A 26,984-nucleotide genomic window follows, 5' to 3' on the forward strand; every position below is an offset into this window, starting at 1 on the left:
GAGGAACTAAAATGAAGCTTCAGCTCTTGCTCTCTTATAGAAAAGACCAAATTATCAGTTTGAGCTGAGCCAAACTGACAAAACAAATCAATATCTTCAAAAAAATAATAATAATAACATGAGTGACATTATCAAAAATAGCAGAATAGAGAATTCCAAACCTTCATCCCTCTTAAAGCAATCAACAATCTGACAAAACAAAATCAGAATCAATCTCTTCAGAACTCTAGAGGGGCACCTGGGTGGCTCAGTTGGTTAAGCATCCAACTTTGGCTCAGGTCATGATCTCAGTCTGTGGGTTCGAGCCCTGCATGGGGCTCTGTGCTGACAGCTCAGAGCCTCTAGCCTGCTTCAGATTCTGTGTCTCCCTCTCTCTCTGCCCCTCCCCCACTGCCTCTCTATCTCCATCTCTCAAAATAAAATAAAGACATTAAAAAAAAAGAACTCTGGAGTCTAATCAAAGACTTACAGCATCCAGAAGAATACATAATAAAAAAAGAAACCACTAAATTTTGGTAAGAGAGGACTGTAGCATTTATCTTACCTAAATATGGCCCCCCAACCCAGATCAGATGGCAACCATGAAGATAGTGGCCCAGATTCCTGATGCAGCTTGTTAGTGACAAGGGTGAGCAATATGAGCCTTGTCCTTAAAGAACTATAGTTGTGATTTTGTTCTTTCCAAGATCACCAGATCACCTCAGGGACTTCTCTACTCCCTCCTTACAACCACACAATTTAGAGCTTTCTCAGTCCTGAAGAGTGGTGGGAATATAAAACTATGCAGTTCTTTTGGAAAACAGAGTAGTATTAGAATCTATAAGGAACTCACCAAACTCCACACCCGAAAAACAAACAACCCAGTGAAGAAATGGGCAGAAGATATGAACAGACACTTCTCCAAAGAGGACATCCAGATGGCCAACAGACACATGAAACGATGCTCAGCATCCCTCCTCATCAGGGAAATACAAATCAAAACCACACTGAGATACCACCTCACGCCAGTCAGAGTGGCTAAAATGAGCAAATCAGAGAACTCTAGATGCTGGCGAGGATGTGGAGAAACGGGCACCCTCCTACACTGTTGGTGGGAATGTAAACTGGTACAGCCCCTCTGGAAAACAGTGTGGAGGTTCCTCAGGAAACTAACAATAGAACTCCCCTATGACCCAGCAATAGCACTGCTAGGAATTTACCCAAGGGATACAGAAATGCTGAGGCATAGGGGCACATGTACCCCAATGTTCATAGCAGCACTCTCCACAATAGCTAAAACATGGAAAGAGCCTAAGTGTCCATCAACAGATGAATGGATCAAGAAGATGTGGTTTATCTATACCATGGAATACTACATGGCAATGAGAAACAATGAAATCTGGCCATGTGTAGCAACATGGATGGACCTTGAGGGTGTTATGCTGAGCGAAATAAGTCAGGCAGAGAAGGACAAATATCATATGTTTGCACGTATAGGAGGATTAGGAGGAACTTGACGGAGGAACAAGGGGGAGAAGAAGGGCGGAAATGGTGGGGGAAAGGGAGAGAGGCAAACCATGAGAGACTCTTGAATGCTGACAAAAACTGAGAACTGATGGATGTGGGGGGAAGGAGGGATGGGCATGGAGGAGGGCACTTGTGGGGATGAGCACTGAGTGTTATGTAGAAACTAATTTGACAATAAACTATTTGTAAAAAAAAAAAACAGAGTAGTATTTACTCTAAAATTTAAGCAGAGAATTAACATATAACTCAATAATTCCAATCCCAGGTACATATCCAAAAGAATTGAAAACATGTGTTCAAACAAAAACTTGAACAGTAATGTTTCTAGCAGCTCTATTCAGAGTAGGCAAAAGGTAGAACCAATCCAAATGTCCATCAACTGGTGAATGGATAAACAAAATGTGGTATACCCATATAATGGAATATCATACAGCCATGAAAAGGAGTGAAACACTCAGACATACTACAACATGGATTAACCATGAAAACATAATGCTACATGAAAGAAGCTAGACACAAAAGACTACATAGTTATTATTTGACTTACATGAAATGCACAGAGTAGGCAAATCCATAAGAAAGATGCGGATTAATGATTTCCAGGGGGTGGGGGTGCAAGAAAGAAGGAGAAATGAATAACCAACTGGCACAGGTTTTCTTTTAGAAGATGAAAACGTTCTGAAGCTAGATAGTGGTGACAGTTACTAAATGCCAGTAAATTGTAAACTTTAAAAGGGTTAAGTGTGGCTCAGCTGGTTGAGCATCTGACTTCAGCTCAGGTCATGATCTCATGGTTGACGAGTTCGAGCCCCACATCGGGCTCTGTGCTGACAGCTCAAGCCTGAATCCTGCCTCGGATTCTGTGTCTCCCTCTCTCTCTGCCCCTCCCCTATTCATGCTCTGTCTCTCAAAAATAAATATAAACATTAAAAAAAATATTTTTAATGGTTAAGGGCACCTGGATGGCTCAGTCAATTAGGCATCCAACTCTTGGCTTCAGCTCAGGTCATGATCTCATGGCTCGTGAATTCAAGCCCCAAGTCAGGCTCCATGCTGACAGCATGAAGTCTGCTTAGGCTTCTCTTCTCCCTCTCTCTCTCTCTCTGCCCCCCACCCCCACTCACTCACATGCTCTCTTTCTCTCAAAACAAATAAACTTTAAAAATAAACAATAAATAAATAAAATGGTTAAAATGTTGGATTTTATGTTTTATGAATTTTATGAATTAGAGTAAATGAATTCAGTAATGTTGCAAGATACAAAACCATTACACAAAAATCTGTTGTATTTCTATACACTAATAACAGACTATCAAAAATGAGAAAGCTGAAAAACAATCCATTTATGATTGCATCAAAAAAATAAAATACCTAGAATAAATTTAAGCAAGGAAGTGAAAGACATGTATACTGAAAACTATGAGACATTAATGTAAGCAACTGAAGTAAGAAATGAAGAAATTGAATACTATTTATTCCAATAGTATATTTCCATTTTTGTATGGAACTGCAAAAGGCCCCAAATTCCCAAAGCAATCTGGAGGAAAATGAACAAAGCTAGAGATGTCACACTGGTTTCAAACTCTATTACAGAGCTATAATAATTAAAACGGTAATAATTACTGGCATAAAAACAGACACATTAATCAGTAGAACAGTAAGCCCACAAATAAATGTATGCATATTTGATCAATATATTTACAAGAAAGGATCCACATTTATATAATGGAGAAAGAACAGATGGATAAACAGTGCTGGGAAAACTAGTCACATACAAAAGAATGAAACTGGACTTTCATATACCATACACAAAAATTAACTCAAATGGGTTAAAGATATGAATATAACACCTGAAATCATAAAAGTTCTAGAAGAAATCATAGGTCATAAGCTTCTTTTTTAAAAATAATTTTTTAAGGTTTATTTATGTACTTTGAGAGAGACAGAGAATGAACAGGGGAGGGGCAGAGAGAGACAAAGAGAGAGAAGGAATCTCAAGCAGGCTCTGCAGGGTCAGCACAGAGCCCAACATGGGTCATGAGCTCACAAAACTGTGAGATCATGATCCGAACTGAAATCAAAAGTTGGATGCTTAACCAACTGAGCCACCCAGGCGCCCCAGGTGATAAGCTTCTTAACATAAGTTTTGATAATGATATTTTTAATCTGACACCAAAAGTAAAAACAAAAGCAAAAATTAGCAAGTAGGACTATATCAAACTAAAAAGCTTCTGCACAACATAGGAAACAATTAATAATAAAAAAAGGTAACCTACTGAATGGGAAAAGATATTTGAAAATCATACATCTGGTAAGGGGGTAATATGCAAAATAGATAAAGAATGCATACAACCCAGTAGCAAAAACACAAATAATTCTACTTAAAAATGGGGAGGAGATATGAATAAACATTTTTCCAAAGACATACAAATGGCCAACAAGTACATGAAAAAATGCTCAACATCATTAATCTTCAGGAAAATGAAAATCAAACACAATGAGATATCACCTCACACCTGTCAGAATGGCTAGTATCAAAAAGACAAGAAATAAGTTTTGGTGAAAATATGGAGAAAAGAAAATCCTTGTGCAGGCTTAGTGGGACTGAAAATTGGTGCAGTCGCTATGGAAAACAGTTTGGATGTTTCTCACAAAATTAAAAATAGAATTATCAGGGCACCTGGGTGGCTCAGTCAGTTAAATATCTGACTTTTGATTTTGACTCAGGTCATGATGTCACAGTTTGTGGATTCAACCCCTGCACTGGGCTCTGCACTGACAGCCTGGAGCCTGCTTGGGATTCTCTCACTCTCTCTGCCCTTCCCCTGTTGGCACTCTCTCTCTCTCTCAAATTAAATAAATAAACATTGAAAAACAGAATTATCATATAATCCAGAATTCCACTTCTGGGTATTTATAGGAATATAAATGAAAATGAAAAATGAAAACATTGATTCGAAAAGAAAATATGCATCCCTATGCTCACTGCTGCACTCTTGCCAACTGCAAAGATATGGAAACAATCTAAGTGTCCAATGATAGCTGAATAGATAATAAAATTGTGGTATATATATACCTTGGAATATTATTCAGCCTTAACAAGGAAAGAATCTTTGTCATTTGCAACAATATGGATGGACCTCAAGACTTGAGGATTTTATGCTAGGTGAAATAAGTTAGATGGAGAAAAACAAATACTGTATAATCTAACTTTTATTTGCAGTCTTTAAAAAAAAAAAAAAAAATCATAGATACAAAAAATCCAAATTAGTAGTTGCCAGAGCCAGATAGTGGGTAAGAGAAATGGGTGTAAAGGGTCAAAAGGTAAAAAAAAAAGTTTTTAATTAAAAAATAATTTAAACAAATTTTTTAAAACATAATGAAATCCAGAGTTTTCATAGTCTCCAGTATTTTTCACAATGTCCAGGACACAATCCCAAATCACTTAACATATGAAAAAAAAAAAAACAGAAAAAACATGATTTACACTCAAGCAAAAAGATAGGAAAGTTTGACCTCAGGATACCCTGAACATTAAAATTAGCAGACAATGATTTTTTTAAGTTCATTTATTTATTTTGAGAGAGAGGGAGAGAACACCAACGGGAGAAGCTCTGCTCTATGGAAGACATTGTTAAAAGAGTGAAGAGACAAGTCCAAAACTTAGAAAAAATATCAGCAAAATATATTTTGTAAAGAGGACTCTTATCTAACATACCAAGAATTCTTAAAACTCAACAATAAAAAAAAATAAAAATAAGGAGATACATGAGATTCTTTGACAGACTTCTAGTGCCACCATTCTATCACTGAAATTGTTCTCACGAAACTCAATGATTCATTGGGAAAAACCAGGGCTGTTAGTGTGGGTAATGCTATGGGCTTGTCATATATGGGCTGTTTATTACATTAAGGTATATCTCCTCTATACCCAGTTTGAGTTTTTACCATGAAAGGATACTGAATTGAATCAAATGCTTTTTCTACATCTACTGAGATACTTATATGACTTTTATCCTTCATTTTGTTCACGTGTGTCACACTTGATTTATGGCTGTTGACCCATCCTTGCATCTCAGGGATAAATCATTCATAATGATGGGGTATAATCCTTTTAATCTGCTGTTGAATTCAATTTGCTAGTATTTTGTGGATGCTGCCTCATAATGATGCTTTCTCAATCTTAGTATTCAGGGTCCTCCAACAAACACAATGTATGGTCCCCTCACACAGACTTTCCAGTCAATCTTCATTTTCCTTTATTTTCAACCAAGAATGGGCAGGTAAAAATCATCAGATATTTAGGAAAAATCTACAGCATGTAATAAAAACACCATGGGCAGCACAGAAAGAAATTGTCCTTGTAGGAAAAAGTAAGAATTAAGAGAAACAAAGAAAACAATTTAAAAAGTATGCCCTGACTGAAGTAGTCTTTAGAAAGCCAAATATTTCAAACTTATTTCTTGTTGGATACACTGGGATTGTTAAACTTTGGAACAATAAACCAGGATTTGGAGTAGATAAGAGCTATGATCTTCTTGCATCGTGATCAAAAATTTATGGTCTACAGACCATTAGGAACACTGTCATATATCCTCAGAGATACAAGCACTCTAACGACTGCCATTATGCTCACATCTAAACTAAGATATTAAAGGGGCACCTGGCTGGTTCAGTCAGTACAGCATGTGACTCTTTTTTTTTTTTTTTTAAGGTTTAGAGAGAGAGAGTGATAGCGTGAGCAGGGGAGGATCAGAGAGAGAGGGAGACACAGAATCTGAAACGACTCCAGGCTCTGAGCTGGCTGTCAGCACAGAGCCCAACATGGGGCTCGAACCCACGAACTGTGAGATCTTGACCTAAGCGAAAGTCGGACGCTTAATCGACTAAGCCACCCAGGCGCCCCCAGCATGTGACTCTTGATCTCAGGGTCATGAGTTCAAACCCCACACTGGGCAGAGAGACTACTAAACAAACAAACAAACAAACAACAAAAAAAAACTAAGATTAAAAAATTTAGATGAGGGGAACCTGGCTCACTCACTCAGTTAAGAATCCACTTCAGCTCAAGTCGAGATCTCACTGCTCATGGGTTTGAGCCCTGTGTCCGGCTCTGTGCTGACAGCTAGGAGCCTGGAGCATGCTTCATATTCTGTCTCCGTCTCTCTGCCCTTCCCCTGTCACTTTCTCTCTCTCTCCCTCTCTGTCTCTCTCTCTCTCTCTCAAATATAAAATAAAACATAAAAAAAATTTTTAATTAAAAAAGTTTAGATGTAATGATTGATTGTTATGAAAGAAAAATTAACAGGGGCACCTAGGTGGCTCAGTCGGTTAAATATCCAACTCTATTTCAGTTCACGTCATGACCTCACAGTTTGTAGGTTCAAGACCTGCATCAGGTTCTGCACTCTCAGGAGATTCTCTTTCCCCTCCCTTCTTCTCTCTGCCCCTCCCCCACTCGCACATGGATGCACGCTCTAAATAAATAAATAAATAAATATTTTTTTAAAAAAAGGAAAATTAACAAAAGTGACTCAAAAAGTAGAAAACAAACTGAATAGAATAAACTGAAGTGGCAGAGATCTATATTCCTGGTTTTTACCAATGAATGAAAGAGAGGGAGAGAGGAGGAAAAAGAAACCAGCCCCAAAGAGATTTACTTGTGATTCTTCTATAAAGTAATGAAGTAACAACTATTAAGTTATTTAAATTTTACAACCTTCATAAAAATCTAGTAAAGTTCCCAAGCAAAAATAATATATTAGCAAGTATGAATTCAAACTTTGATTAGGAAGATAATATGTCATGATTAAGTAAATATTAGCCACAGATGTCAGCAAAACTGGCAGGATAAGAACCTCTGCCATAAAATCTATGAAAAAAAACTTGCAAAACTGTCAGAATTTATTTAGTCAAGAAAAACTATTGGATCTTGGTTAGAAGAGTGAGCTTTGTGGCATTTTAACTTATGCTACTCCCTCTCCGGCTTCCTAGCTCTTCAGCAGCTTTGAAAACAACAACAATCCACATGTAGGTACTAGAAGGAGCAAAACAGACCTACAGCTCTTCCAGAGGCTCAGTTCCAAAAAGGAGTCATTATTTGATCTGTCTTTTACCTGGTTAAGGCCCTACTCAACAATTTGTCATTATCAACAAGCAAGAAGGAAATGTCTCATCATATACAAGGTATTCTCAATAACATTAATTGCTAATTCCCTATCAGAAACCAATGGAGGCCAGAAGGAAGTGAGATGACATATTCAAAGTGCTAAAAAATTTAAACTATCAACCAAGAATTCTATATCCAGCAAAATTAACCCTTAAAAATGATGGAGAAATTAAGATATTCCCAGATAATAAAAAAGTAAGACAGTTCTCTAGCAGATCTGCCTTACAATTAATATCAAAGGAACTTTTTCAGACTGAAATCAAAGGATACTAGACAGTAATAAAATAAAGACCACCAATAAATGTAACTACATAGGTAAATATAAAAATGGCATAAATATTGTTTTTAATCTATTTTCCATATAATATAAATAATAGCTGCATAATTCAATAATTATAAATCTACTTTGGCAGTCAAATAAAATTATAAAGATGTAATTTGTGACATAACAGCATAAGAGGGTAGGGGAATGGATCTATAGAGGAGCAACCTTTTTGTATACTACTGAAATTAAGTTGGTATTAACTGAAACCAGATTGTTATAAATTAAGATGTTAATGGTAATCCCCAAAGCAATCTAAGATACACAGCAAAAAAACTGACAATTGGTATTTTCTATAGTAGAAAATATCTGCATGGGGGCAGAGGCTCAGGTGCAGTCAAGATTCAGCTCCACTAGGGGCGCCTGGGTGGCTCAGTCAGTTAAGTGTCCAACTTCAGCCTTAGATCATGATCTCACAGTTCCTGAGTTTGAGCCTCACATCAGGCTCCATGCTGACAGCTCAGAGCTTGGAGCCTGCTTTGGATTCTGTGCCTCCCTATCCTTGCTCCTCCCCTGCTTGCACTCTGTCTCTGTCTCTCTCTCAAAAAAAAAAAAAAAAAAAAAATTAAAAAAAAAATTTTTAAGGATTCAGCTCCACCCATAACCTGCCACCCTGGCTGAGGAAGGCATTGCTGCTGGAGGTGTAAACACTGTTTTACAAGAGGTACTGAAGACCACTCTCATCCATGATGGCCTAGTACATGGAATTTGCAAAGCTACCAAAGCCTTAGATAAGTGCCAAGCCCATCTTTGTGGGCTTGCATCCAACCGTGATGAGCCTATGTACATCAAGTTGGTGGAGACCCTTTGTGCTGAACACCAAATCAACCTGATTAAGGCTGATGACAACAAGACATTAGAGGAAGGGGTAGGCCTGAGTAAAACTGACAGAGGGAAAGCCCTGTAAAGCAGTTGTATGGTGGTTAAGAACTATGGTAAAGAGTTCAGGACAAGGATGTCACTGAGGAATACTTCAAATGCAAGAAATGAACAAATAAAAAACTTGGTTCTTGTTCCTGAAAAAAGAAAAAAGAAAAAGAGAAAGAGAAAGGAAGGAAGGAAGGAAGGAAGGAAGGAAGGAAGGAAGGAAGGAAGGAAAAATATTTAACACAAAAAAAGGAGTAATGGAGGATTGGAGGATCAAAAAATGACATAAAATAAATTAAAAACAGCAAAATGTGTAACTCCTACCTTATTAGTAATTATATTAAATGTATATGATTAAACTCTCCAATTAAAAGGTAGACATTAATGAACAAAGAAACATGATGCAGTTATATGCTTTATACAATAGACACACTTAAAATTCAAAAACACAAATAGATTAAAAGAAAATGGAGAAAGATATATAATGCAAAAGGTAATAAAAAGAGCTAGAGTAGTGTTATTAACATCAGACAAAATAGAATTTAAGACAAAAATTGTTACTAGAGGGGTGCCTGGATAGCTCAGTCAGTTAAGCATCCTATTCAGTTTCAGCTCTGGTCATGATCTCGCAGTTCATGCCTTCAAGCCCTGCATTGGGTTCTGGACTGACAGCTCAAGGCTGCTTGGGATTTTTTGTCTCCCTTTCTTTCTGCCCCTCCCCCATTCACATGTACGTTCTCTCTCTCTCTCTCTCTCTGATCCCTCAACTGCTCACAGCCTCTGTCTAAAATAAAATCTTAAAAAAATAGAACTTTTTGTAATTTATATAGAATCATTATTTTTAACAATATCCTTGTTCTGAGGATATTGATCTTACCTCTAGGCTGATAACTGCCAAATTTGATTTTTCCATACTAAATTGTAACTCATACTCCATAATTCCAGTTGCCTATTGAACTTTCATTAAATGTCTCATTGTCACAGCACCAAAATACTTAAATGGCACGTGATTCCCACAGAGTTCTCTGTACCAAACCGTCTCATGGCCCTCCTGTATCTCATCTGTTGCTAGGAATTAGGACAGCTTTGCTGGTACCCTCATTTCAATAAGCCCACCATTAAAGCAACAAATTCAGCTTCTACCTGAAGTTCCTCTCTCCATAAGGCTTAGCCTCAAATCTAAAGTCCCAAGCTCTCCTCCTCCCCATTTCCAGTCACATCTGATTGAGGGAGCACAAGGCAAACTGAGGACAAAGTACAAGTTAGCAGCCTCCCACCCCCAAGTGGGATTTGTGTGACATTCCTCGGGCATTTCTGGAAGCTCAAGAACAAGGGAAAGGACAAAAGACAAAGGGTTAAACTGATAAAGTCTCCATCAGTGTACAAATACCTTATCAATAGACACCTCCAGGAACTCCCTACTATCTTAAGAGAATGCTTTGCTAGAGGAAAAAATAACCTAGCTTGACAATAGCTAGGTCTCCAGTAATCTGAGTCTTCTTTAGCATTTGGAAATCCTTTTAAGAAGCTTCCTCTTAAAACTGAACTATTGGGGTCTCATCAAAATAAAAAGCTTCTGCAGAGGGAAGGAAACAATCAGCAAAACTAAAAGGCAATCAAAGGAATGGGGAAAGATATTTGCAAATGACATATCAGATAAATAAAGGTAGTATCCAAAATCTATAAAGAACTTCTCAAACTCAATACCCCCCTTAAAAAAGTTCAGTGAATAAATGGGCAAAAGACATGAATAGACACTTTTCACTTGTCCAAGGAAGATATCTAGATGGTTAACAGACACATGAAAAAAAATGTTCAACATCACTCACCAACAGGGAAATATAAATCACAACCACTATGAGATACCACCTCACTACCCCATGACCCAGCAATTGTACTACTAGGTATTTATCCAAAGGATACCTAAATGCTGATTTGAAGGGACACATGCATCCCAGTTTTTATAGGAGCACTATCAACAATAGCCAAAGTATGCAAAGAGCCCAAATGTCCATCAACTGATGAATTGATAAAGAAGATATGGTATTAAAAAAAAAAGATGTAATATATATATATATAAATGGGAAATTACTCAGCACTCAAAAAGAATGAAATCTTGCCATTTGCAATAACATAGATGGAACTAGAGTGTATTATGCTAAGCAAAATAAACCAGTCAAAAAATGACAAATATCATGACTTCGTTCATATGTGGAATTTAAGATACAAAACTGATGAACATAAGGGAAGCAAAAATAATATAAAAATAGAGAGTTAGGCAAGTCATAAAAAACTCTTAAATACAGAGAACAAACTGAGGGTGGCTGGTAGGGTGCTGAGTAGGGGGAAGGGCTATAGCGTGAGGGGCATTAGGACACTTGCTGGGATGAGCACTGGGTGTTATATGTAAGTGATGAATTACTAAATTCTATTCCTGAGAAAATATATTTTTATTAAAAAAAAAGAAACTTCCTCTTGACTTTACTTCCCCCAACTCTACAGTATATAAGCAGTCACTCTACAAACCTCCAGTGCAGATCTTTCCGCCAATGAGTGCTGTCCCCGTTCTTTAACAAAATCACCTTTTTGCACCAAAGATATCTCAGTAATTCTTTCTTGGCCATTGACTCTGGACCCCCATCACTCCAAAACCCTATCAACATCCAACCACAATCCTTATGCAATTAAGTCCTGTGACAGTTTATCCCACAGGCCTAAACATAAATCTGTTTAGGACTATAGTAATATCACTGTAAACTAGTCTGTTCTCTCTTTCTTTCTCTACTCCCTCCTCTCTCTCTTTTTCTCTGCTTCTTTTCTCCCTTCTTATCAACTAAATTCAAAATGTCACATCAGCTTATCCATTCCATTGTTATAAGAGCTCCCAAGGAAAATTAGATTCATGAGACTATATGAAGACTATATGAAGAGATCTCTTCAGCTATGTTCCTCCTCATTGGAAGTAAATGCAATAACTATGATTTATGCTTTCAAAGCAAGGTATGCAAGATTTTCTATGTCCATTCCCAGCAGATGAGCAATATTTCTGCAACAATGGGAAAAAATGCAATTTCTTCATATTCTTTGTTAAGAGCCTTTATTTGCTTATAGTCAGATCTTGCTTGTTTTTTTATATAACTATAAAGAACAAGGAGACTTTGGATTTCAGTGATGGTGACCAAAGTAATTCAGATCATCCTCCTAAAAAGAGGAAAACTGGAAAGAATAGATAACATACATTAAACATTGACTTGGGTAGGTCAGAAGTGCTAACAAGATTAAAGAATAATTTATCTGAAATATTACAGAAGTCAGAGATTCAGAGAGGTGAGCCAAAAATTGGTCTTGTTTGCCTCGATGGCATTTGCCAATTTGGGGTGAGGTGACTGAGATACTACAGAGCGTTTTTTGACAGCCTATGCAGCAAAGATGACAAAATTGATTCCAGGCTTCCCAATGATAAGAGTTCCAGTAAACCATCCATCTTTGTACTGGCGCTCCCAGAGAGCATTCTCTGTTGAGCTGGGAGAACCAGAATGAAACCCCAGCTTCAGGTTACCTGAGCAGTTCAAAAAATATTAGTTGGATTAAAGTAATCCCACAGGTAGGTGTTTGTAGACATTTTGAAAAGGGGGGAAACCACCTGTGGAAAAAATGTAACATTTCTCAAGTCCCAACTAATTTCTATAATTTTTCAAATGAAATATCCAGCAGGAAATGAAGTATAAGCAAATACAAGAGAAGTCAGGACAACAAACAAGTATAAACAACAAACAGCTCTAGATTTGAACTGATCAGATATGAACTTAAAATAGCTATTTTTTTTTCACTGAAAAGATTAAAAATTTTGTCAGTGACCTAGGAACTATTCCCAGTGACCAAAAAGTTTATAAAGAGCTAAACAGAAATTCTAGAGCTGAAAAAGTACCAAAATTAAGAACTCAACTGATGTGCTTGCAGCATATTAAACTTAGCTAATGAGAGGATCTATAAACTGAAAGATCAGGGGGAAAAAACGGTAAGAATAAAGCACAGAAATAAAAAAGAATCAACAAAACAGAATTCAGAGTTTGGCGGTTTTACGATACATGCATAAACTATTTGACATTTGTCCTCTCAAAAGGTAAAGTCTAATTCCTCTCTTCTAGATTGTGAGCCTGACTTAATAATTTACTTCTAACAAACAGAATATGGTAGAAGTAACAGTGTAGGACTTCCTAAGTTAGGTCAGAGAAGGCATTACAATCTCTTCCTTGCATTCTCTCTCATTTCACTTAATCTGGGGGTAGCCAAATACTCTGTCATGAGACATGCAAACAGCCTTATGAAACAAATCATCCATGTGGTGAGGAAACGTGGCCTCCTTTCAAGAGCCCTGTGAGTAAGCCACTTTGAAAGAGTTCCCTCTAGGGGCAGCTGGGTGGTTCAGCTGGTTATGTAAGGACACTAGTCTAAACGTCTAAACCAAACTGACTCCATGACAGGCTTTAAGTTTCCCCTCTAAACTAGAAGGCCTGAGTTTCAGCTTCCCCGAAACTATCAGGCAGTTACACATTGCCCAAGGCAGGAGAAACCACCCTTGCAACACCCAATCAGGAAAGGCCAGCGACCACCCTCCACATTACTAAGGGAGAGGCCTGTAGATAGAAACTATAGATAGGACCCTGTTACCTAACGTTAAAGTTAACCCGTTAGTCACCGAACAAGACCCTAGGCTCGCTCTGTGATTGGCTGAATTTAAAGGTACTCTAAATGTTGTAATTGGATCCCGCCAAAAGTAACGAATACTCTAGACAATGTGTATGGTTAAATCCGCTGTCAGTAATGTTGAATAATTATGATTGGATCACTGTTCCCCTGCCACAACTTCTGTAACTCCCCCGTCACAAACCCCATAAAAACCCTACTCTGCCTTTGCTCGGGGCTCTGAGCACGGATCCACTGCGTTGGTGAGGTCTGGGAGCTCGAGCTTAAGCCCGAATAAATGCCCTTTGCTTTTGCATGCGTGACTCGGACTCCTTGGTGGTCTTGGGATTTTGGGGAGATCGCGATCTGGGCATAACAGTTAAGCGTCTGACTTTGGCTCAGGTCAGGATCCCATGGTTCACGGGTTCAAGCCTTGCATCCGGCTCTGTGTTGACAGCTAGCTCAGAGCCTGGAGCCTGTTTCAGATTCTGTATCTCCTTCTCTCTCTGACCCTCCCCTGCTCGTGCTGTCTCTCTCTCTCTCTCTCAGAAATAAATAAAACATTTAAAAAAATTAAATAAAAAAAAAAAAGAGTTCCCTCTAGCCACATAAAACCTTGAGATGACTATGGCTCTGGCCAACATCTCAACTGCAACCCCATGAGACAGCTTGAGCCAGAATGACGATTGTTCTATAATTCTTGATCTAAAGACACTGTGTTATAACTAATGTTTGTTGCTTTAAGCTATAAATTTTGGGTTGGTTTGTTACTCAGTCCTGCATAACAAATTCACAGAGTAAAAGAAAGCAGATGCAGGGGTGCCTGGCTGGCTTAGTCGGTTAAGCGTCCGACTTTCGCTTAGGTCATGATCTCACGGTTCGTGGGTTCGAGCCCCGCGTCAGGCTCTGTGCTGACTGCCAGCTCAGAGCCTGGAGGCTGTTTCAGTCTGTGACTCCTTCTCTCTCTGACCCTCCCCTGCTCACACTGTCTCTCTCTCTCTCCTAGAAATAAATAAAAACATTTAAAAAAAAAAAAAAGAAAGATGCAGTAAGAAGTTTTTACATGCATTTTACAGGTTTCAGAAAAGAGAAAGCAGGAAACAGGGTAAAAATAATACCTGAGGAAATATGACTGAGAATTTTTCAAACTGAAAACAAAAATCCATAGGTTCATGAAGAAAAACTACTCCTAAGAAATTTAAATTTTAAAAAATCCACATCTAGATATATTATAATTAACTTGCTAGTGGAAGGGTGCCTGGGTGGCTCAGTCGGTTAAGTGTCCAACTTCGGCTCAGGTCATGATCTCACGGGTCATGGGTTCGATCCCCGCGTCAGGCTCTGTGCTGACAGCTAGCTCAGAGCCTGGAGCCTGTTTCGGATTCTGTGTCTCCCTCTCTCTCTGACCCTCCCCTGCTCATGCTATCTCTCTCAGAAATAAATAAAATACTAAAAAAAATTTTTAAAAATAAATAAATTGCTAGGGGAAAAATGATAAGGATAAAAACTTAAAAGCACACCCTCCCCCAAAATGACAGAGGTACAAAACTATACTGAGAGACCTTTCTTTTCACCAGAATACAATGGGAGCCACAGACAATGAAACAGTCTATTTAAAATAATAAAAGAAATTAGCTATTAATCTATATTATATACATAAAGAATATGCCCTTTAATCAATAAAACAAAGATATTTCTGAGCAAACAAAAATCGTAGGTCACCAACAGGCCTGCAATAAAGAAATACTAGAAGTATTTCTTCAGGTGGAGGGAATATGATCACAGACAGAGGCATGGAAATGAAGAAAAGAAAAAAAGAATAAAGAACAATAGAGATGATAACTATATGGGAAAATCCTAGTGAATACTAATTGTATAAAATAAAAATAGTTTTCAGTACTTAAAATGCATGTATAATTAAATATATGAAAATAACACAGAGGCAGAAAGGGGAAAAGTCTTTTAGGAAACGGCAGAAGTATTAATGTATATCAGATTCTAGTAAGTCAAAAATCCATGCTATACTATCAAGAGTAGCCACCATAACAATTGTAAAAGAGTGTGTAACTAACAAATAATGGAAGAGCAGAAACAGAATTCAAAAACAAAACACCTGACTAACCCAAAAGAGGATAAGAAAGGAACACTGCAGTTAAATTCTCTGCTTCAGAGTCTCACAAGGCTGAAACCAAGTTGTCAGCCCAGGCTGCAATCTCACCTGAGGCTTGGGGGCCTCTTCCCAACTCAGTGCAGTTGTTGACAGAATCCAGTTCATGCATGTGTAAAACTAAGGCCTCATTTACTTTTGGGCTGTCAGCTCCTAGAGGTTGTTCTCAGCTCCTGGTAGCCACCATCAGGTCCTAGCCACAGGCCTTTTGAAACATGACAGCTTATTTCTTCAAAGCAAGTGGGAGAATCTCCTTCCAGTCTGCTATGACAGTTTCTTACATTAAGTAAAATAACCACAGGAACATGTTGTGCCGTAGTGTGTAATCTAATCAAGGGGTGATGAGTCCACCGTGTTCACAGGTCCAGCCCACACCCACAGGGATAAAATCATGCCGTGGATGAATACCAGTGCCTCAGAATCTTGGGAAATATCTTGGAATCTGACTTACCACAGTGTGGACTGTGGGGAGGGAGAGAATACAAAGGAATGGGAAAACATTGAATGGGTAGAGAGTAACTGGAAAAGGGGATAAAACGGATTGAGGAGTGATGGCCAGGGGAAAAAGAGCTGAGCAAACAGCACTGAGGGGAACTGGGAGAGCTTAGAGCTTTGTCTGTCAATAGATTTTGGGTGAGGCAGACGGTGAGAAAGAGACAATATGGACAAAAGACCTTAAAGAAATTCTTCTATTAAGGACTTAGTCCCTCTTTAAATATTTTCTTCAGAGACTGCCATAAACACCTAAATTTCTTTCAACAAATCATATGGGCAGTTATTTTTTATTTATTTTTATGTTGTTCCTATCAATGTAAATCTGTGCTCAGAGTGAACTTCAATACAAGCCAACATTGTTTTAATTATACTGGAAAGATTAGGCTTAGGACTCAAACAGACCTTAAATCCAATCTCTAGTCCTTCACTTACTGGCTATATTTTTAAGTTATATTTAAGTTAAGTTATTTTAAGTTATATTCTTAAACCATCAGCCACTTATTAAGCATTATGTGCCTCTGTTAACTGATGTTGCTTACTTAAGCTGACAATCAAGATATTGCCTCTAGTGGACTGGTTTATCTCCTATAACCTGGTTAAGTGACAGCTGTGATCACCAGCTTATCCAGATTGACAACATAATAACTAAATGTAATTAACTGCTTCATTAACTTCTTTATGGATAAATTGCTTACAGATAAATTCCCTTATGTTCTGATGGTTGTACACATTAAAAAGGATATCTTTAACTGTTTAAAGTACATAATAAATGTCAGCTTCTACTATTATAGTTTTTATTATTTCTTACACTCTGGTAAACCAAACAGCATATATTATTATTAAGTCATGGTCTGAAAAACAGAAAAGTTGAGATGTGTCAGGAGGAAAGTTCATACTAGTTCATGCTTCCTAGACTAGACTGCAAAAGCACCACAGAGGCTGAGGTTTCCATCTGTTTCATCCACTGATTTTTCTCAGAGCTTTGCTCTGAGTGCTCAGTGAGTATACTAAGTGTTCAATGGGTACAATGTTTAATAAATGAAAACAATATTCAATGTCTGAATACCAGTTGTATTTGTGATGCCCAGTGGCCTTATTGAGGGATCCAGGTTCAGATCCAGGTTCACAGTAGAGGTAGAAAACCTACCTGTCAGAAAGTGAAGGGCTTTGAAGGGCTTGGGAGAGTGGGGAATAAATTATGTTCTTGCTAGAATATAGTATAACTAATAGGTTCATTCATTTTACAATATCCTTTGAGCACTTTCTATATTCAGATACGATAATAGATCTTGTAAGTAGTAAAGACATGATTTCAACTCACAAGAATCTTCAGTTCAATAGAGAAAATACTTGTATACCAATAATTTCTATACAAGGCTACATGTGGCATGTGTAAAACAAAATTGTACAGTTCAGAGAAAGGAGAGATCACTTTAGACCATGGACTAGCTAACTAAGACCCGTGAGCCAAATGCATCCTGTGACTTGTTTTTGTCAAGTCCACAAGCTAAAAGTTTAGTTTTCACATCTTGATAAAAAAATAGATTACATATGGCCTGGACAACCTAAATTTTACTATCTGTTCCTTTACATAAAGTTTATGGACAACTGTTCAAAGTGAACAAAGAAGAATAAGCAAAAGGAAGCTTCACTGAAGGCACAATGGATCTAGGCTTTTAACTGATGGACAGAGATACAGGATGGGGAAAAAGTACTTGGAAAAGAGAGAATGACTTGAGTAAAAACCCAGGGGCAGTGAACTTCAGCACACACTGGAGAATAATGGTGACAAATCCTATTTGGCAGAACTATGAGGTTTATGAAGGGAGAAGGGGAAGAGTCTGGAATGACTGTGTGGTGGGTGGACTAAAGAAGCTGACTCTGCAGTAACCAAGGACATCACAGTTGCCAGGAAGAATTTCATTGGGTTTCTGCAATAGCCTCTCTTCAAGGATTCTAATGATAAGAGTGAAGATGATTTTTTTTTTCACAGTAGAGCACTATAGCAATGAGATTTTTAAGACAATTAGCCAGGAATGAATTCCATGCTTCATTCTGGTCACCAAATAACTTATGATGGCAACATGTATCCCCTTAACTTCAGCCTAGGTCAAACTGAAACTCCCAAATGGGTGCCTAAAGACAACTTGTTTTATTACATCTAATCTCCTCCGTCATCTACCTCCCTGAAAATGTTATTTAAAATGGGATTTCAGATAGACCCTCCAGTGTAGCTTTGTTTCACATGACACTATGTTATTAATGCATGACACTATATTATTAATAATATTCACCAACAAGTCGCAGACCCACTATTTCACCCTCATTTAGTGGCAATCTCCTGCAATCAAATAATTGTACTTGTCTGTCTGGCCCGGGCACAAGGTGCACTTACACAGACTGTTCTGTTGGTCAGTTCCATTTGCTGACAGCTCAGCAGGGAGGGCTCAATTTATTCAATGCATAAAGCTGCTACATACAAGTGGAACCCTGGCTAGGGAAGGGGGGAAAGAACTGAGAAACACAACAGAAAAAGACAAGCAAAGATGGAATGAAATGGAGGGTTCACTGGGAAATCTCCATTTGGAAAAAGGCACCTAGGCTATCCCAATTCACAAGTGCCCTGAAATTCTGAGTGCCTCAATTTTCCTTCCTCACAGACTGAGAGCAGAGTCTTTATCCACAAATACATGCGGCCTAAGTGCTGCCACCCTGGTCAAATACATTTCATTTTCCTGACTGGCCCTCCACTCATGCTCTGGACTAAGTAAGGACAACAGTTCTGGTAATTAAAAAGTAAAGTAGGAAGTCAGACTAAGATGCAGTAAGGAAAAAATGAAACAACTTGAGAAAGGGGGAGAGAAAAATCAGAGGAGAAATAGTCATAAATTATTTTATAATAGCCACAGGGCAGGGCGGGCTCAGCTGACTGGATGCAGATGAGGCTGACTGGAGTAAAGAGTGGCTGGACCTTGAACCCTCCCTTCTGGCTTCATAGCAACCCTTCTGCTTCCCTGTTGATATAGGTCTTTGTACGGTTCCTACCTGGGCCATCTTTGGTCCCACTTGCTCTAAATCTCTTCTTTCTTCCTTTCTTTCTATACCCCAATTAGAGTATTCCTTTTACCAGTTATAACCCCAAAAGGATCTCTTAAAACACTTCACAAAGGAGCTGTTGATCACAGCTCAGTATTCATATCCAAACAGGGGACAACAAGATGAATTCCCAATGGTAGATTGTCGGGTCATGGCAGGATCACTGGAGGAAAGAAGGGAAAGAATAGGATAGGCGGAGGTGGAATGAAGAAGGAAGAAAATATTCACTGGGCGCCATTTAGTTTCACATATAGCATTATGTGAGCAGCTGCCTACACAAGATTCCTTAGGCTAAATGGCTGTTAATCATGAACTTAGACTCTATTAATCCAGATCTCAGATAATTCCTAAAAAACAGTGGTCAGGAAAGACCAGAAAAGGTAATTCTGTGACCCTCTCATTTCATCTTGTGACCCTAACATTATACACACCTGGAGTGTGGACAATAAGGGTGGGCAGTTACTGGACTAGTCAGGGCTTTAGAAGTTAGTCAACCACTCTGAGACCCTGTATAAAGCAAAGCTGTTGGGGAAAAAATGGTGTCTACACTTTCTTCTCATTCTTAAATTATATAATTTAATTTTATCAAAATTATTAGATTAAAATTATTGAATTAAAATACTACGAACTATATGGTTAAAATATGTAATTCAATGAATTCTGTCAAATCCCCCCCTCTACAAGGTCATTCCTATAGCAGATAAACATGCTTTCATTTCTTCCATCTTAAAAAAACATAAACATAAAACTCCTCCTTACACTACGTCTCCCTCTGGGAACTGTCCTCTTTTCTCTAATTCTTTTCTCAGTAAAATGCTTTGAAAGAGATGTCTTATAATCCATATTTCTATTCTTCTGTTCCCATCACAGCACAGAAGCTCTTCTCATAAATACCATCAGTGATCTCTAGCAGTCAATTCTCAGTTGTTTCATTTGACTGTTAACAGCATTTTACATACTTTCTGCCACTCAACACTTTCTTCATTTGTCTTCCAGGACACCACACCCACCTGGTTTCTGGTCACCCTTTTAGAGTCTAATTTTTTGGTTCTTCCTCATCTCCCTGAATTCCAAATACAGAGGATCCACAAGACAGCCCTTATTCCTCTTCTTTCTCTCTCCATTTAGGCAATCGATTATTTCATCTGTTCCTTGGCCTTGAAGACTATCTCTGGGCTGATGACTCCCAGACCTCTCTCTTGACATCAGACTTACACATCCAAATGTCTATGTGAAAACTTCCTTTATACTCCTAGTTGATACCTAAGTTCAAATTTAACATGACGCAAGTTCCCCAGCTTGTTCTTACTGAAGTCTTTCTGGTCCCATTCAGTAGCAACTCTATCCTTCCAGCTGCTCAAGTCTACACCTTTGGAGTCACTTTTGACTCCTTTCTTTTTCTCACAAGCTACATTTCCTCCATCAGCAAATTCTATCAGTTCTTTCTTCAAAACATAAGCAGGAGTCCAGCCCTTCTTTCCATTTCCATGGCTACCACCATCTCCTAGTTGAATTATTGCAGTAGCTTCTTACAACAGTCACCATCCATGCTAGAGACAGATAGAAAGCATAGCCAAATGGAGTAACTGGAGAATTTAATAAAGGAACTATTTACAAAGGTATCAACAGGATTAAGAGAAACTCAAAATGACAGCCAAAGTGTCGGGCATCTGGTAAGGCCACTGGGGCCAAAGGAGTCACTACTACTCTTAGATTTGAAGGAGCAAGGAGTGGGAATAATGACCTGCACACAGAGATACAACAGAAACTGTATTCTTCAGTGAACCAACTCAGTCAGCCTGAGACAACCACTAGGTATGAAGATGGAGAAATGAACATCATTAACCGACTGTCCTACTTTCTCATCTTCCGATCATGGACATAACTGAACCCCAAGCCAGAAAACAAGAGAGCTTCCTAACCTTGTGCATTCCTCTGGGATACAGAGCAGAATGGAAAATGATAGAAAAGGGATCTGGAGGGAAAAACAATATATCCGGCAAAATATCCTCATTGGCAAAACAGAAATAAGTATTATTGTCATGAAGTAAAGTGAAATAGGCTAAAGAATATAGCACAATGTCAAACATAGTTTTTAGGGGAAAAAACAACTGTTATATGTCTGGTATCATATTTCCAAGTGTGGAATTTTATAGAGTGATGCTTTCCATACTTCCCATCATGCCCAATTAATGGATTGTGAATATAATGGGTTTTCCAAGCATTTTTTCTAAGAAATAGAAATGACCAGCACACATTTCATGAAGTAAGGGTAAGTATTGTCTCAAAAACATTCATTTCAATCAAATTCAATTTAAATACACGTTAAATTCAAACTCCAAATATTTCCTAAGATTCAGAATGTTTCTTCTCCTTCTCTTTGGGAGCTACTGAAGCCTTGGCTACCTCTGCCCTCATTTATCTCATGACCACTACTTCCTTGAACTGCTCTGTTGGAATCTATGATTCTGCTAGCAAAACATCTTTGGCTCAGATGAAATTCAAAGAGGTATTGCCCTGGCTTGGTAAGCTACACTAGAACACAAATTATTGTAGTATTTAAAGATGGAGTTGTTCATATTCTTGAACTTTATGATCCAAAAGGGCTCACAATTTTGCAAAATAGAGAAGAAAATTTCAAATGCAGATATTCATTTGAAATGGGTTTTCAAATCCAATTCTGCTTGTGTCACTGCTTTACCTTATGAACATGGTGGAGAAATTCTAGCTACAGGGAATATTCCATTGGATATGCTTTCCTGCTTTGTCAAAGATTAGTTGGCCATACGTTAGCAGGTCCATTTCTGGATTTTCTATTCTGTTCCATTGATCTATGTGTCTGTTCTTGTGCCAGTACAATACTGCCTTGATGATTACAGCTTTGTAACACAGCTTGAAGTCTGGGATTGTGATGCCTCCTGCTTTGGTTTCCTTTTTCAAGATTTCTTTGGCTATTTGGGGTCTTTTCTGGTTCCATACAAATTTTAGGATTGTTTGTTCTAGCTCTGTGAAGAATGCTGATGTTATTTTGACAGGGATTGCATTGAATATGTAGATTGCTTTGGGTAGTATTGACATTTTAGCAGTATTTGTTCTTCCTATCCAGGAGCATAGAATATTTTTCCATTTTTTTGTGTGTATCCTCTTTCATAAGCTTTCTATAGTTTTCAGTGTATAGATTTTTCACCTCTTTGGTTATGTTTATTCTTAGGTATTTTATGGTTTTTGGTGCAAACATAAATGGGATCAATTCCTTGATTTATTTTTCTATTTCTTAGTTGTTGGTATATAGGAATGCAACTGATTTCTGTGCATTGATTTTATATCCTGCCACTTTGCTGAATTAATGGATCAGTTCTAGCAGTTTTTTGGTCACTAGCTAAAGGGAATAAAGATCAAACTGTCTTCTTTGAGGCAGAAAAGGATTATAAGATAATCAGTTATATTACTATCCTTGGACCTGTTTGCCAGTTAATATGGTCTTTGACCTCCCATCCTGAAGGTACTTTACTGATTATCTGTGAAATGGCTATGCTCTTGATACTCTATTTCCAACCATGAAGGAGGAAGGGGAAGATGGTGATGCAGTTTCCTATGAAATCAAAGACATGTGCATAAAATGTTTCCACTTCTCAAGTGTCAAATCTAAGATTCTGTGATTGACAGAAACAGAAAAGAGAAAGAAATAAAAAGAGAGAAGGAAACAAAAGAAAGGAGAAAACAGCTAGCAACAGAGATGGGAGAAGATGGAGAAAAAAAAATTCCAGGGTGAAAAGGAGGAAGAGGAACCATTATCTGAAATCTTTATTCCATCAATTCCCTGTCACATCCTCTATGGATTTTACTCTGAGCCAGGGAAGTTCTGGACATATTTAGGAGGCTATGATTCTGGTTTTCTCTATCACCGTGAGTTCCCCCCATATGACAAAAGAAGTGAAATCATGAAAAGAAAGATGAACTTTTTGATTTTCATCTTCTTGAAGACACAGAGGATAATCCCATCCAAACTATCACTTTCAGTATTAACCAAGATATGATGTTTTGAAATGCAAATGCAATGCATATTGCTCAAAATGGAGCAATTCAAGTCTATATCCTAATTCAGAATAATCCTTCATTGACAAATATGATGGACTACTGGCACTTCAATATGCATGACAATAATTAAGGATGGATTAAAGGCATCTATCCTAGCTTGATGACCATTTCTTAATGACTACTGGATTAGATAATAATATTTTTGCTTTCACCATTTTTTCTGAATTTGAGCTAAAGAAGTCATAAAGACAAAGTGCTGTCTACAAGTTTGGAACTGAAGCAGAGCCAATTACAGGAGATACTGAAAATCCCAAAGCCTACAGTATTGAGAACATCAGAAGAAAAAGAGAACATGCCAAGTTAATTGAAGAAGTGAAAGAAATAAGGGTGGGAGGAAAGAACAACTCAAAACTTTGAGGAATATATTTTGGAAACTTCTAGAAATGAATGAATAATTACCAAGGTGGGGTGCCTGAGTGGCTCAGTCAGTTGAGCATCTGACTCTTGATTTTGGCTCAGGTCAGGATCTTAGGGTCATGGGATTGAGCCCTGTGTTGGGCTCTGCACTGAGCATGGAGCCTGCTTAACATTCTTTCTCTCTCTCCTTCTCTCTCTCAAAGAAACAAACAAAACAAAACAAAACAAAAAAGAAATTTAAAAAAAGAATTTAAAAAATTAAAAAAAAAAAAGCATACACAATTTAAATAAACAGATTTTGATCTAGATCCCAAAATCCATGCCAAGATTGACAGCTTATAAAATTCAACAAGTGGAAAAGGAATTCACTTGGGAAGAAGAGAAAAATCAATTTGGCTTCATGAAGCTACAGATTTCATGATTCATTGGAAAGTGATACTATTGGGAAGGCTGGGTGGCTCAGTCAGTCAAGCATCTGACTTGGGCTCAGGTTGTGATCTCACAGTTTGTGGGTTCAAGCCCCACATCGGGCTCTGTGCTGACAGCTCAAACTCTAGAGCCTGCTTCGGATTTTGTGTCTCCCCTCTCTTTGCCTTTCCATGCTCACACTCTGTCTCTCTCTCTCTCAAAAATGAATAAACATTAAAAAATATTTTTAGGGGCACCTGGGTGGCTCAGTCAGTTAAACATCCGACTTTGGCTCAGGTCATGATCTCAGTCTGTGGGCTCGAGCCCCGCAACGGGCTCTGTGCTGACAGCTTAGAACCTGGAGCCTGTTTCAGATTCTGTCTCCTCTCTCTGCTCCTCCTCCACTTGCTCTCTGTCTCTGTCTTTCAAAATAAAATAAAGACACAAAAAAATTTTTTAAATATTTTTTTTAAAAACACTGAGAAGATTAGCATGGCCCCTGTACAAGGATGACACACAAATTCATGAAGTGTTCCACATTTTAAAATATGAAAGAAAGAAAGAAAGAAAGAAAGAAAGAAAGAAAGACAGAAAGAAAGAAAGAAAGACAGAAAGAAAGAAAGAAAGACAGAAAGAAAGAAAGAAAGACAGAAAGAAAGAAAGAAAGACAGAAAGAAAGAAAGAAAGACAGAAAGAAAGAAAGAAAGACAGAAAGAAAGAAAGAAAGACAGAAAGAAAGAAAGAAAGACAGAAAGAAAGAAAGAAAGACAGAAAGAAAGAAAGAAAGACAGAAAGAAAGAAAGAAAGACAGAAAGAAAGAAAGAAAGAGAGAGAGAGAGATACTATTGTGGCTCATGCCATACAAATGTGAAGCCCTCAGAGTATTCCAAGTACAAATGAGCAAGTCAATCAAAGAGGAGAACAAGTAAATTGGAGAAGTTTAAAAAAGGGAGCTGGAAGAAAGAGTAGCCAGAAACATACAGGCAGCAATATTAGTGTGTTGGAAGGATCAATTACAGAAAAAAGGAAGAAATCTTGGCCTAAAACCCTAAGTGAAATTATGCTGGAAAATCAAATTGAGAAAAGGAGGAAATATACAAAAGCTGAAAGGGCCCAAGTTAAGATTCAGCAGTGAAAAAAAGAATGGAAGAAACTAGACAACAGTAAACCTTATGATGACTATGAAGATCCCAAAGATGCTCAAACCATCAAAGAGGCACATTGTAACTGGCAGACTTTAATCTGAAGACAGCCTCAGACTATAAGATACCTGAGCATGTGAGAATAAACACTGCCAAGAAGAAAGAGAAACTGGGACACCCAGACTCCATGGCCCATTCAAAGAAAATGCACATGGACAAGTGTATCCTTGCTCTTCAAGACCTTAAAGTGGCTGTCATCAAGGAAATACAGTGCCTGGTATAAGAAATGAGGAGTATTCAGTCAATCCTTCACATATCTAAGCATATTCCTAGTCCCTAAATGCACCAGATATTCCCAGGAGAAGTTCCAGAAAAGAGATTTCAATATGATTAGGAAATGCTCCTAGTTTTAAGCAACAGTAGATGAAGGGTCAAGATGAAAAGGCCCCCCTGAAGTGGAACAGGAAGGGTCTGCAGGCCCAGGTGGAGGAAAACTTAACAAAGAATGTTGGGAGAGGTATAAACAGCTTATCCAAAAAGAGAGAGATGGCAAAACTATAAGCAAAAGAAGAAACAGTCTGTCAACTAATCAACAGAAAGTTTGGCTGTATGATAGACCTAGAAGCCCTTCAGACAGTTTCTGTGAATACAATGCTTGAAGAGCTAAAGATCAAGAAACTTTGAAAGGAATTGTTGAATGGAAATGAAAATGTGGTAGGAAAAGCTTGCTCAAGTGTGATGGGAGCTGATGACAAAGACAAAGAAACACCCTGAAAAACTTCATCAGATGAATGATGTTATGTATCAAAAGGAAGGAACTTGATTCTTGGTTGAATACCTAAAGAATGGTTGAAAGCATAGCAAGGCAATGCCTTCCAGGACCCTAGGAAAGCAGACATTGTGGTCACAGAACCGATCCAAGTCCAGGCAGAAAGGATTTTGGCAATAAAAGAAGGGGTTTCTTTTACATCAGAAAGGTGGTCTTATCCTTTCACCCATTCAGCCTCCACAAGAGAATAAGATGAAGCCCATGTATGTGTCTCTAAGTGTGCCTTTTTCTCAAATCCATCCAGGATTTCTGACATAGAACTGACCAAAAGTTCTGTTTCTTTGCCTCCTTCAACAATCCTATTATTTTAAAGTGAACTTATCTAAAATTCTAAGACCAGATCCAGTCATACAGCTCTAATAATTTTCCTCCAATTTGGTTATCTTAGAACTGACTGCAGCACTCACCATCTATTTCCTATTGAACTGAACCATTTTAGATCCATTTGGAACCCACTGGATTGAATATGGAGTCTCAGAAGGCTATACCTCAAAACTGCAAAAAAAGATTGAAGAGCCAAAAATTAAGTCCTCCATTAAGAGAAACCTCAGGCTGCACGTAGCCCCAGTCCCAGTCCCAGGAAAAGCCTCAGACTGTTCAAGGCTAAAGCCATCCTCAGACCGCCCTCAGTTCAACTAATCAAAAAGAAAAAAGAAACGTTCCTATGGTCTGAGTCAAGGCTGGGAACTGCAGATACAAACTAGCCAATTTCTCACTACTTGCCTGACCCCACGTGGGCCCCTTGAACTCACTTCACAATTGGTCATTTTCAAAGGATTCTCAAAAGTCATGATTGGGTCTCACCAAAAGCAATGAACACCTCACAGATACTGAATGGTCAA

The 26,984-nt window shown here is 38.1% G+C and overlaps 3 pseudogenes; all 3 read left to right on the plus strand.

Moving 5' to 3' along the window:
* Positions 1–8,601: 8,601 nt before the first annotated feature.
* Positions 8,602–8,987, plus strand: LOC144236913 (small ribosomal subunit protein eS12 pseudogene; annotated as a pseudogene).
* A 12,656-nt stretch (positions 8,988–21,643) lies between these two features.
* LOC144236898 (cilia- and flagella-associated protein 44-like) lies at positions 21,644–26,400 on the plus strand (annotated as a pseudogene).
* Positions 24,618–24,715, plus strand: LOC144236931 (U6 spliceosomal RNA; annotated as a pseudogene).
* Positions 26,401–26,984: the final 584 nt, after the last annotated feature.

Source organism: Crocuta crocuta, unplaced genomic scaffold (genome assembly GCF_008692635.1).
Source record: "Crocuta crocuta isolate KB4526 unplaced genomic scaffold, BGI_CrCroc_1.0 scaffold256, whole genome shotgun sequence".
NCBI lineage: Eukaryota > Metazoa > Chordata > Mammalia > Carnivora > Hyaenidae > Crocuta > Crocuta crocuta.